At 44.0% G+C, this 14063-nt stretch overlaps 1 pseudogene; it reads right to left on the bottom strand.

Annotated features, from left to right (window-relative positions):
- Positions 1–3390: 3390 nt before the first annotated feature.
- Positions 3391–3486, bottom strand: LOC118077380 (U6 spliceosomal RNA; annotated as a pseudogene).
- Between the last annotated feature and the right edge of the window lie 10577 nt (positions 3487–14063).

Raw genomic sequence — 14063 nt, 5'->3', positions numbered from 1 at the left:
GCCTCTGCCATGAGTTTACTAGCTGGATTTGGGCAAGTCATTTGGAACTCCAGTCCCTATCTGTAATAAGAGGAGAAAAATACAGCTGTACCTTAGAAGTCGAACGGAATCCATTTCGCAAGTCCGTTCGACTTCTAAAATGTTTGGAAACCAAAGCATGGCTTCTGATTGCCTGCAGGAAGCTACTGCAGCCAATCGGAAGCCGCAGAAGCCTCGTCAAATGTCCGGCTTCCAAGAACAGTTCGCAAACTGGAACAGTCACTTCCGAGTTTGCGGCGTTTGGGAGCCAAAACTTTCGAGAACTAAGCTGTTCGAAAACCAATGTACGACTGTACTGGATTGGTTCCAGACAGGATGCAATCCTCAGCACACCTGCTGCCCAGTGAATCTAAACCAGGCTTCCTCAACCTCGGGCCTCCAGATGTTTTGAGACTACAATTCCCAACATCCTGGTCCTACTAGCTAGGGATCATGGGAGTTGTAGGCTAAAAACATCTGGAGGGCCGAGGTTGAGGAAGCCTGGTCTAAACAGAGGAACAGGGCCATTTTGAAAACTGCAGCTCTGCCACACACACTGATTGGAATGAAGGGCAGTATACAAATAATAATAATAATAATAATAATAATAATAATAATAATAATAATAATAATAATGTAAGGCAGCCCTGTTTAGGGAGGCTTTTAATGTTTAATAGATCACTGTGTTTTATTTTTCCGTTGGAAGCCACCCAGAGTGGCTGGGGAAACCCAGCCAGATGAGCAGGGTATAAATAATAATATATTATTATTATTATTATTATTATTATTATTATTATTTGTATACTGCCCTTCATTTGAGGATTGCAAGGTAGTTCACAACATAAAAACACAACATCTGTATTGGGCTAGGATCTGGGAGACATATTACCAAACATGTTTTACAATATGATTGTTGTTGTTTAGTCGTTTAGTCGTGTCCGACTCTTCGTGACCCCATGGACCATAGCACGCCAGGCACTCCTGTCTTGCACTGCCTCCTGCAGTTTGGTCAAACTCATGTTCGTAGCTTCGAGAACACTGTCCAACCACCTTGTCCTCTGTCGTCCCCTTCTCCTAGTGCCCTCAATCTTTCCCAACATCAGGGTCTTTTCCAAGGATTCTTCTCTTCTCATGAGGTGGCCAAAGTATTGGAGCCTCAGCTTCACGATCTGTCCTTCCAGGGAGCACTCAGGGCTGATTTCCTTAAGAATGGATAGGTTTGATCTTCTTGCAGTCCATGGGACTCTCAAGAGTCTCCTCCAGCACCATAATTCAAAAGCATCAATTCAAAAGCATCACAATATGATTAGAAATGTGTTTATTGAGATGAAACACATATTTATGTATTTTGTGGGGGAACACCCAACTAAGTATGCCATAGCTGCCAAGTTATCCCTTTTTTTAAGGGATTTTCCCTTATGCTGAATAGGCTTCCTCGCAAGAAAAGGGAAAACTTTGCAGCTATGAAGTATGCATTTAAATGCAGCAAATAATACAATGGTTATAAAAAAAAAGCATGTGAAATTGACCAGAGATATCCATGCCTACACATGTGTAAGACTTCAATCCTAACCCTCTTACCTGAGAGTAAGGCCCACTTCATTCAATAGTAGACATGGTTAGCATTGTGCTATGAGCCCAGATGCAATCCAATTGCTTAACATACGTGGTTGTTGTTAAGGATGGCAACTGGATAATGCATGTGATTTTTTTTGTTATAGTGCTTCACAGGAAAAATAGAAATGTTAAGTATTAAAAACAGGTCAGAGAGCAGACTACAGATTAAAGGCTGTAATGTTGGTGTTGACTTTAGTCACCCAGCCTGTAGCTAACTGACCTCGGGTCAACAACAGCTAGCCTACAACTCAATGCATCAATCTGCTTCACCAGCAGATATTGCAAGATGGGTCTTTGAAATTTTCTGGATTACCAGTAAAGACCACTGCCAATCCACACCTTGTCTCTACCCAATGAATCCCAATTTTTGAAGAAGTCTTATATCTGCTAAAAACAAGTGAACACCCTCATATCTAAACATCTCTAACATTTTGAGATCATGGGAGCTTGGGGGTGAGATTGTCTACTTTTGTCTTTATTTGGAACAGATAGGAGATGGTTGAAAAATGGTCTCATAACCTTCAGCCAAAAGTATCATAACTTTCTGCCTGCACCTCTGTTGCACCAGTTGTTCAGGCGCTAGGAAAAATATGACCTCAATATTGCCATCTCACCACTGCCTCATCCCAGAATTGATACCTTTGTGCCCTGAACTGCAGTGATGTCCCATTAAAATCCAACTCCAATACCATTATGTCGCTATTAGAAAAGACTGCCACGGAGCTCAATTCTTCAAATAAATATAAATTGTGAAGGGCTGAAGAGTGAAGTGGCCTCGGGTGACCTCAAGAAGGAGATTCAAGCATCCGTTCAGAATGTTCAAGCTCCTCACTCTGCAACCAATTTTAAGAAACGTATTGGCTGAAAGAGCCATAGAGCATGTCATGGGGACCTGGACCAAAATGCAGTCGCAATAGGATGGTGTGGTTTTTGTAGAGAAGGAGTTGTAGAACTTCAAAATGGCTCGATGGTGTGCTCTGACTCCTCACAATAGCAGCATGACTGAACCACCCTGAGATCTGTGGATGAAGGGCAACATACAGATTTAATAAATATTATTAATAATAATAGGTAAAGGTAAAGGGACCCCTGACCATTAGGTCCAGTCGTGACCGACTCTGGGGTTGCGCACTCATCTCGCATTATTGGCCGAGGGAGCCGGCGTATAGCTTCCAGGTCATGTGGCCAGCATGACAAAGCCGCTTCCGGTAACCAGAGCAGCACATGGAAACACCGTTTACCTTCCCGCTGTAGCGGTTCCTATTTATCTACTTGCATTCTGACATGCTTTCGAACTGCTAGGTTGGCAGGAGCTGGGACCAAGCAACGGGAGCTCACCCCGTCACAGGGATTCGAACCGCCGACCTTCTGATCAGCAAGCCCTAGGCTTAGTGGTTTAACCACAGCGCCACCTGGGTCCCTCTATTAATAATAATAATGACACCAATTTCAAGAATATTTGGTGCTGAGCTTCCAAAACTTGCTCCACTGAGACCATACGAAGACAGAGAAAGAAGATGTTATTCTAGGCTGCAACAAAATACGTCTAGTGTCCAGATGAAGGGAAATAATAGTACCACTATATCCTGCCTTGGTCAGGCTACACCTGAAGTACTGTGTCCAGTTCTGGGCACCAAAATTTAAGAAGCATATTAAGAAGCTGGAACATGTGCACGTGAGAGTGACCAAGATGATCAAAGGTCTGAAAACAAGGCTTATGAGGAATAGTCGAGGGAGTTGGATATGTTTAGCATGGAAAAAAGGAGACTGAGAGGAGATACGATAGTCATCTTCATGCTAATCTTCTCTGTATCGGTCCAATTTTAGTATATGTGCTGCCGAAGCGAGCACGATGATAGTCATCTTCAAATAGCTAAAAGACTTTCCCATGGAGGATTTTTTTCCCCTCTCCTGCTTGGGAGGTAGGACAACAAACGAAATTACAGGAAAGGAGATTCCGACTAAACATTCGGAAGAACTGTCTGATGGTAAGAGCTGTTTGACAGTGGAACCGACTCCTTCGGGAGATGGTGGACTTCTCCTTCCTTGGAGTTTTTAAAGTAGAGGCTTAGTTGAGATTCCTGCATTACAAAGAGTTGGACTAGTTGAACAGGTTCCCCATTCTCATCCTTTTAAATAACGGTGTCAGGAACATGGGAAAATGCCTTATACCAGGCATCCCCAAACTGCGGCCCTCCAGATGTTTTGGCCTACAACTCCCATGATCCCTAGCTAACAGGACCAGTGGTTGGGGAAGATGGAATTGTAGTCCAAAACATCTGGAGGGCTGAAGTTTTGGGGTGCCTGCCTTATACCAAGGGTGGGCAACTCCCAAGACACTGCGATCTACCTCATAGAGTTAAAAACTGGCAGTGATCTACCCCCCTTTTGGGGGGTTCAGGTCAAAGTTGTTGAACTATTTTTTAGGAAGGAAAGCCCTGTTTTTTGGGGGTGTGCAGGCCAACACTGTTGAATTTTTTTAGGGGAGCCTAAGTTGTTGAGCTTGTTTGGGGGGAGCCAGTGATCGATCAGTGATCTACCACAGACATCCCGATCTACCTGTTGGACGTGCCTGCCTTATACCAAGTCAGAACATTGCTGAACTTGAATAAAATATTTGGGGGGTGGGGTAGGTAAGCCTTGCCCCACATAATCAATCACATGACACAGCACACACAACATCTGAATGGCAACACCCATCATCTTTGGGGGTGAGCCACCCCCCCTCAAACATTTCATGGGGGGGGAGGGACCTCGGCCCCTAGGAGCCCACCTATGGACCACTGGCACATCTAAATGTTTATTGTCTACTCTAAAGAAACCTGTGATGCTGTCAGGGCCGGTGCTAGGGTTTATTGCGCCCTAGGCGAGATCACCTTCTGGCGTGCGCCCCCCCCCCAAAAGTAAAATAAAATAAAATAAAATAAATAAAAATAGAAAAAATAGAAATAGAAATAGAAATAGAAAAAATAAAAAGTAGAAAAAATAAAAATAAAATACAAAACAGCTGAGAGGCGTGGGGAGGTGGTCCCAGGCTCCCGCACGCCTCTGGAGCTTCCCACGGGAGCGCAAGCCTGGGGCCACCTTGCTGTGCCTGTCAGCTGTAGCCTGTAGAGCGGCTTCAGGCCGCTCTCTGGAAGCACGCCCGTGCCTCGGGATAGAGGCCTGAAGCCGCTTTGCATCTGACAGGGGCAGCGAGGTGGCCTCAGGCTCGCGCTCCCGTGCGCCTCTGGAGCTTCACGGGGGGAGGTGAGCCTGGGGCCGCCTCCACTGCACCTGTCAGCTGTAGAGCGGCTTCAGGCCGCTATCCCGAGGCATTCACGTGCTTCTGTAGAGCGGCTTGAAGCTGCACAGCACCAGGGGGCGGCGGGCGGGCTGGCCAGCGCCCCCTCCATTCTGGCGCCCTAGGCAGCTGCCTAGGTCACCTGAATGGATGCTCCGGCCCTGGATGCTGTTGGACCTAACAACCACATCTTACATTGAAAGCATATTTAAAGGAGATGGCTTAACCAAAGATGCCCTGGGAAGAAAGGAGATTCTGATTGAACATTAGGAAGAACTTTCTGACAGTAAGAGCTGCATGACAAAATAGCTTTCTGAGAAAATAGAACTGCAACACCTTTGAAATCAACACCTATATGAATTTTGTTCTGCAGTTCTCTATTCAACCTATGTTTACATAAGCACATACCTATATTGGGGGAAAGTGTGCCTAAAAATGAACGTATTAGTAATAATTGCATACAAAATGCATTGCAACAGGGAAAACTGCTTGCAAAAATGTGCTAATTGAGACATATTCAAACTAAAATGCTGGTTAGAAAAAGATCACTTCAGAAATGTGGGGACTGGAATGTAAGACTGCAGGGAAAATAAGAAATGGGGGGGGGAACCAAAATTGACATACCCTTCCATGCCTACTTCCAGATTACGGACCGACAACAACACGTCTCCCATTGTTGACCCAGCTGCAGACGTTGGAGCACATGTATTTCTCAGAGAAAGCAAGCAGAATATTAAAAATCCAGAAGCTGGCAAGAAAAGTGTAAGGCACATGCAAACCCTTTGTTTTGCCTTTAAATTAAAATAAAAATTAAACCCAAATAGCATGTAATTGATTTTAATGTAGCTTTTTAAAAAATGGGTGATGGGGAAAAGAAGGTCTTTTTCAGCAAATATACTATTGATTAACTGATATTTAGACTCTGGAGGCATCACTTTTCATAGTGCACCATAAGCATTTAAAAATACTACAAGGAATTAATTGCATGAACCCCCCCCCTCCCTTTTTTCTGGCACTGTGCTCTGAGATGGCTTATCAGGTTTTTTTTATTAATATTAATGAGCAGAATTAGCACCAAAGATCAGGGATCCGTGATAGCTCGAAGAACCTGCAAGGACCCCGTGGCCTCCTACGGTTTATTATTTTTTAATCAAAATAGCTGACTTGAAGGCAGGGAAATGAAAGAACTGAGTCTTTTTATGATTCTACAACGATTCAAATTAAAATGATCTATACTTGCATAATTCCAACAAACCATTTTGTGCTAGTTAAAAACAGTTAAAATGGCATAAAGGCATGATTTAAGGGCTGTCGTGCTTGCTTCTTAATGAATGGTTTATTTTATGTGGCATTCTCAGCTCTCCCGTACAGACAAGCAGAGGCATGAACCACGGATCGCGATGATCACAGAATCATAGGATTATAGAGCTGGAAGTGAACTCAAGGGTCATCTAGTCCAACCCACCACAGTGCAGGAATTACAGCTGAAGTAATATATTTGAAGATAGCTATGTTCTACAACCATTGTCTATCTATGTTCTACCTCATCTGTAGGAGGCAGCAAGCCTCTCAATGCCAGTTGCTCGGAAAGGCAAGTGGAGAGGGCGCTGTTCAACTCAGGTTGTGCTTTTGTGATTCCCACTGGAGGACTTGAGACGGGAAAAACAGGACCCGGGTTCCACAGCACTCTCTCTACTGATCATTCACAGCAATTGGCATTCAGAGGCATATTGGTTCCAACAGAGGGGGCAGAACATAGCTATCTTCTACAAGCATTGTCTATACCCACTGGGGCATCCGATTGGTCACTGTGAAAATAGGATGCCCGATGGGATGAACCATTGGCCTGATCCAGCTTCAGTGCACTTCTTATGTTCTTAAATTTGGGTGGCGGAGCAGGGAGTGAACCCAGCTGGGTATTTGAACCCTGGTCTCCCAGGTCCTAGCCCGACACTCCAACCACTACACCACACTGGTTTAAACTCTTATTTTGGGGATGGGGAACCTTAGGCTATTTTTATCCCTCAGTATTATGTTCTCACCTGGGGACTGGGTGCCCAATGTGGCCCTCCAGGCCTCTCTAGTTGGCCCTTGGAGCCCTCCACAGGGCACACGAGTATTTTTTTGCATGGTTGAAAAGTCCCCTTGAACTCTAATGCCTTCTGCTTCTCTGAATGAAGGATTGAAGAGTGTGCATGGAAACCAGTCTACTATAAAATTTGAATTTGATGTTTTGGCCACTTTTGCCTCTAGCCCCACCAACTACTGGACTATGGCCCTCAGAAGAGAATGTGGCCCTCAGGTTGAAGGATGCTATCCCCCCCCCACTTCACAATCCTAATAAGTTCAAACCTGGAAGTGTTGCCTAGATCCCAGCTATGGATATATTGTGTGTGTGTGTGTATGTGTGTGTGTGTGTGTGTGTGTGTGTGTTTTACAGCATCTTTTATCTTACTTTTACCATTGTCCAGAAAGACTTTTTTTGATATGCAGATTCTCAGCTCCCCATTTGAGGTATGTCAAAGTACATCAGTCTTTATCGCTTTTTGACAAATCCTGAAAGAACACCAACCATGGATTGCAAAGTGTGGTTCAAACACATACAACTGACCCATAATCCCCTCAACATTGAAATACACTGCCATTGTGTTTTCAGAAGCTCAAATCCATGGATCATCAATGAGGTGGATGGCATCATTTCTTCAAAGAGTTTGCAATCCATTGTATCACAAGAGGCATTTGAAGAAACAATGGATTTTTCAACATGGTGCAGCTTCAATTGCATACTAAACACCTCAGTCAGAGGTGTTCACACAAAAATAATAATATATGAACAAATGCTAAGAATAGGGCTGTGACATTTTTTAACAGGGTTCAATGTTGGGTGTGATATGGCTGATATACACTTAAAAAAAAAATGAAGGTTCATCATTCCATTTCATATGAACTTTTCTAATTGTGAAAATGAAATTGCAATAAATAAATAAATAAATCTTGGGCTGTCTTTGCATTACAGATTATTGCTACTTATTAATTTAAACACCACTACATGCCTAAAAGGTTTTTAAGTATTTTGGGGGTGGAGGGGAAGGTATAAAAACCAGTTAAAGGTTAAAGGGCCGCAGAAGTACCAGTCGTGATCGACTCTGGGATTGCAATGCTCATCTCGCGTTATTGGCCGAGGGAGCCAGTCTACAGCTTCCAGGTCATGTGGCCAGCATGAAAAAGCCACTTCTGGCAAACCAGAGCAGCACACGGAAATGCCGTTTACCTTCCTGCTGTAGCGGTACCTATTTATCTACTTGCACTTTGATGTGCTTTCGAACTGCCAGGTTGGCAGGAGCTGGGACCGAGCAACTGGAGCTCACCCCATTGCAGGGATTCGAACCGCCGACCTTCTGATCGGCAAGCCCTAGGCTCTGTGGTTTAACCCACAGTGCCACCAGTTAGGCAAACCTTAAAATATAATGAATAATTAAAAATAGTAAAACAATCCCATCAAAATGCTAAAATATTAACATCCATAATTGAAATATGCAATAAAACTGTTAATCATTTAAAACTGGAGACTCAGTTCAAGGAAAAGCCTTTATAAACCAACAGAATGCCAATATAGATGGGGGTCTCTCATATTTCAGTGTCATCACTGGAAACGTCTGCCTCTCCTTCACCACAAGCTGATATAATCACTTGGCTGCAGTAAGACTAATGAATTCCCTATAGCACTCTGGTATTTTGGTGTCTCATGTCCTGTCTGTCCTGGCTTCCAATTAGGGTGCCACAAATCTTTGTGGTTAATCCAAACCTAATACCCACCAGAGTTAGGAAAGCTGCTCACCCCACATCCCAGCTCAGCAGGAGATACACCGGCCTAAATCTCTTACCCTGGCTAAGTCAGGGTTTGGCTGATGCTCAGGGTTCAGTCAGCCAGCTGAGTTGAAACCAGAAGATTTTACATTGGTGTAAGCCCCGAAAAATGAGTGTTCTGGGGGAGTGGTAGGGGCTGAAATGAGCAGGAGGACTCGCAATGGATCTTAAGCAGGTGTAGGTTCTACCAGCTTCCTACACTTGAGATTGCTCCATAAACACAGCATCTCACACTGCCCATGTAGAAGGTCCATGAAGTTGAAGATTGAAGGTGACGTGGAACATAGGAAGCTGCTTTCTAATTGCTAGTCAGCAGATCTCCAAGGTTTCAGACAGGGAGACCTTCCTAGTCTTTCATACCTGCCCCCAATATCATCATCACCATCATCATGGGGGGGATTCTTTTCTCATTATTTGATTAAGAATGGTTAGGGCAGGCACCCCCAAACTTCGGCCCTCCAGATGTTTTGAGGTACAATTCCCATCTTCCCAAGCCACTGGTCCTGTTAGCTAGGGATCATGGGAGTTGTAGGCCAAAACATCTGGAGGGCCGCAGTTTGGGGATGCCTGGGTTAGGGGTAGGTAAGAATAGAGGATAAATGTTCAGCAAAGCACTAATCAATGTTACTAGGATTGAATATTGTTAACTGACCTATTGGTATGTTTCACGGTCATGGAAACTGTTGATGCGTCTTAAACGAATTGCAGCTGAAACCTCAGTGGTATAATGTTAGTGTAATTGTATTTGATCTGGCTGTTGTACAATTGCACCTGTATCGTCTTCTGTAAGTACTTTTTGTACCATTAATTAATGGAAAATGCAGACCATTACTCAATAATCACATAAAACATCATCTCTCTTTTTGGGGGGAGGATGCTGTTGTTTCTTCTGCCTGACACCCAGGGCCGGCCCTACAGCCAGGCTGGGTGGTACAGCAGCCGCACTGGGAAACAGGGCAGGGGGGCGCCGGAGGGATCAATTGCACCACGGCGCCAGGGCGCCAGATATACTTAAGACGGCCCTGCTGATACCAACCCACTGGCCAATCCTTCCCCCTACCCCCTGCCAGGGTTAGTTGCAAAATAATAATAATAAAGGAGCCCAGCCAATCAGGAATCACATTGTGAGCATCAAAATGCTACATGTAACTTGCCCCACACTGCAATTTAAATGAGAGATGCAAACTTATTTGTATTTTATTTTTTGGCAAAAGGTAGTGGGGGGGGGTTGGGGTCAGAGAAGAGCTTTGTCTGTGGGGAGGGGAGGGGAGGGGAGGGGGAGCTGACAAAAAATGTTGAGGAATACAGTTTATAGTTTCGCCTCAAGCCAAGTCGCTTAATATGTTCACAGCAAGCTCGCAGTCTTCAGGGATTAGTGGACAGAAAGCACCCCAGCCCCTCTTTCTCCTTTCAGAAATTAACCACTGCCTCAGCTATTTCGGAGAAATCGGGCTTGCCTTTAAACTTTTCTAAACTGAAATAACGTAGCAGCAGCAAGCATGCATTCAGGAGCCGGGAGTATTATTTTAATTCTCAAAGGCATTACTACTTCCCATTATGGACTGTAATGGCAAGCAATTTTGTGTGTGTTATGTCAGATTGCTAGGCAGTGCAATTTGGGTAGTTTCATAGACTGATGGATTCGAAAGCCAAAAGGGACCATTATCAACATCTCGGGTGACCTCCCTTGTAACACAGGTCATAAAAATTCACCTAGTAATTTCTGGGTCAAGCCCAGACTGACCTCGAGGTTAAACTTTAGTAAAGCTGCTTTAAAAAAAAAAGTTCCCTTTCCGAATTACAATAAAGGATTGTTCGGCTGCCGCTGTAGAGCTGTTGTGTTTGCCTTTGCAAAATGGCTTCGGTGAACTGCCTTTTTTTAAAATAAAAAAATCCACAAAAGAAATTTGCTGTGGGACTGTGAGCATGATTGGAAAGCCTGAAGAGATCTCCCCCCTCCCCCCCCTTTTTGTCTCAGCTGGTGGATTTTTTGGCTGACCTACAATAGACTTCCTCCCCCCCCCCCCCCGAATATATGAGTTTATAATGGAAAAGCTGACATCTCCAGAAATGGCCCCAGTGGCCAATCCTCTGATACAGTCACATTATGCCAGGTTTGCAAAAATACATATTATTTAAAGGCTGGATTTACTGTTTGGCAGCCCACGAGCCCGGTAATACCTTGCATAAATGATTGTCTTTGGGTAACGTTTGCATGCCTGTGTAACAATATGTAAATGTGACACTTCCCCTCTTGGAAAACTCTGAACTCCCTAATGAGCCAAAGGGCCAAACATGCAAATCGAGTCCATGATTCACGCCCCTGCCTCTCGTTTAATTTCTCCAAATACATTTTTGCATTCTGATTATGCTACCCAAAGAAAAAAGGGAAAGAAAAAAAGAATGCAGGCAGAGCGGAGGGGAAAAAATAGAAGGGCGCAAAGAACTGATTTTTTCATATGAAAGAGTGTGATTTAGTTTAATCATTTGGGAACGGCAAACAATGGCAAACATAGGCTTCTGATGTCTCCCAGGTATGCAAAAGCTGTTTGTAAAAATAAAAATAAAAAAATTAAATTACATTTCCAGTAATGGCAGAGCTTAGGCAAGGCAAGATTATACATGGTGCAACTAGGTTAAAAAAATAAAAAGGTAAAGGACCCCTGGACGGTTAAGTGCAGTCATATGAGACTGTGGGGTTGTGGCGCTCATCTCGCTTTCAGGCCAAGGGAGCTGGCGTTTGTCCACAGACAGCTTTCCAGATCATGTGGCCAGCATGACCATACCGCTTTTGATCGGCAAGCCCAAGAGTCTCAGTGGTTTAGACCACAGCGCCACCCGTGTCCCTATGGTGCAACTAAAACAATTCACAAGAGCACAAACCTGCAAAAGGGCCCAGTGTCTGAGCTTTTATTGTATTTATTTTATTTTTTAAAAGTAAGTCTCTAGCCCTCATGGAAGGAAGGCTTTAATCCAAAATATGCAGTGTGCCAACCTGACCGCAGATACAATTTTCCTGAAGTTAGGGGCACAAATTCCTTCTTGGAGAGCACTTTCAGAAGTCAGAAGGGCCCCTCCTCTTCCATTCTGTCTGTGAAGTAGATGAGCAACTTGAATACAATAAAGTCTGTCTCTTCTTCCACTCAAAAGGCATCAAATGTTTATAGCGGCATAGTATGACAATCACAGCCCCTTCCTTGCCTACTCTGAGAAGCAGGAAGCACCAGCAGTCCGAATATTAGCTCACATCCCTTCCTGTCCTGAACGTAGGTATGCATTTCACACAGGCATCCTGACCTCCCATCTCACTCTCTCCAGCCATGCTGACTTCTATCCTTGCATGGCTTAGCCTTCCTCCTCAGCAGCAAGCTTTAGTACCGTATTTGTGCTTGTGCATGTACTTGTGTGTTTATGTGTGCATTTTTATACATTCTGTGACATCATGGCAGCTCAACAAATGATGGAAGAGGAGGGTTTGGGAGAGGTGATCGGCAATCGGCAATCAGCAGACTTAGCTTGTTTTAGATATAAGGTTGTTGCAGATTCAAGCAGAAAGCCACAGAAAGATGGAACACTAAACTGCTTATCCTCCTCCGCTATCACAAACCTTGTGCAAAGTGAGCTAGCTCCTCGAGGATGCTATTATAGCCTCTTTACGTGAAAAGCGGGCAGGTTTTCTTGTAATACTTACAATCAAAAATGCCACCTCTTTGGGTTTTCATTTTATCATAGGTTTGGAAAATATTACCAATATTTGCGTGTGTGTGCATGGGAAGGTGGGTTTTGGGGGGTGAGGAGGGATTAGGGTGGGGGAAAAGAATTTAATTGACAGATAAAAAGGATGTAGAAAGGGTAATTTCATTTTCCATCAGAAGAAGTGAGGTTTTATGCTAGGAATTAAATTAACAGCACATGAAATTGGCTTTTTCGTAAGTTCATATATATTTTTTAAACTCCCCCCCTCTTTTTCAGTGAAAATAGAAAAAAAGGGGCAGGAGAGAGACCCCAAACGAAGGTAGAATCATAAAATGGTGACGACAAGGAACAAAGACAATGAAACGACTGTAAAACTTCTACGGCGCTGAGTTTCTTTGCTGGTTTCCCATTTGCTCTGCACTTTCCACTGGCAAAATAGTAAAAAAAGTTATGCTTATAAATGTTCCTTGATTTTGTTGTGTGATGTTCAGTTTTTCAATCCCAGCTGCTTCTCAGCTTATCTCCCCCCCCCCAGAAAACACTTCCACTCTTCCTAGTTTGTTTATAGCTTGTCGCCTGCAGGCTGTGATTTATTATTCCCATTGCTATGTCTATACAGTAGAGATGTAAGGAGGCAGAAGTTTATGTCCTGTCCTGTGTTCATCGCAATCAGCGGCTGTTTTGTTCTGCTGCAATTTGGCTTCCGCTAAAAACTCTGTTCATCTCATTGTTGGCTATGGTCAAAGCTAAAGGAATCAATTGCATAATCAATTTCAATGCATTTCAGCAGAAGGGAGATGCCAAAATCATAATAATAATAATAATAATAATAATAATAATAATAATAATAATAATGGTTGTGTCACAGGCGCGGTAGCGGCTACTCTAGAGTAAAGACTCCTCACGATGTTGCCTTTTCATGCTTTTATTTAGTGAAAGCTATTTACAGTGCAGAGTCAGTACTATGTACATGTTGTCAGTCTGGGTCAGAACCTCCGAATGGGGGTTCCCGCATTTTCCTCCAGCAAAGTAGCCTGGGAACATTGAATCTCCGCCCCCGCCGCTTTTTGCGCAATTCCGGCGTTGGCGGGAGCGGTCTTCTGGTCGTGCTTTCCCTGCTTCCCATTTCCTCTCCTGAGCGGAGAAATGGCTCTGATACCCTACCTGAGCCATGCCCTCTACTTCCTGATTCCCCGCTGGAGACATCCCCCTCCCCGCTCCCACTGGCGCTGGGAGATGAGCTTGAGCTTAAGAGGGGAGGAGGCTGCCTGTAGCTGCTCTCCCTCGCAGGTTGCCTAATGGTTGCAGACTGAACCAACAACCATGATAGCAGATACTGCAATTCACCCACATGATTTCTCTTTTTGACCTTCACTGGACAAGCAGATTGTGGAAATTTTCACTTATGTTTCCATTTCTGATGCAATTCTCCAACATCCCTACTATAGAGATTGAAATATAAAGCACACAGAAACTTCATTTCTTGGGCATATATGTTGGAATATCAATACGGTGGTACCTCGGTTTGAGTACACAATTGGTTCCAGATGTCTGTACTTAACCTGAAGCGTACTTAACCTGA

Source organism: Zootoca vivipara, chromosome 10 (assembly GCF_965207765.1).
Source record: "Zootoca vivipara chromosome 10, rZooViv2.hap1.1, whole genome shotgun sequence".
NCBI classification, from domain to species: Eukaryota; Metazoa; Chordata; class Lepidosauria; order Squamata; family Lacertidae; genus Zootoca; species Zootoca vivipara.
This window is presented reverse-complemented; position numbering and strand designations above follow the sequence as displayed.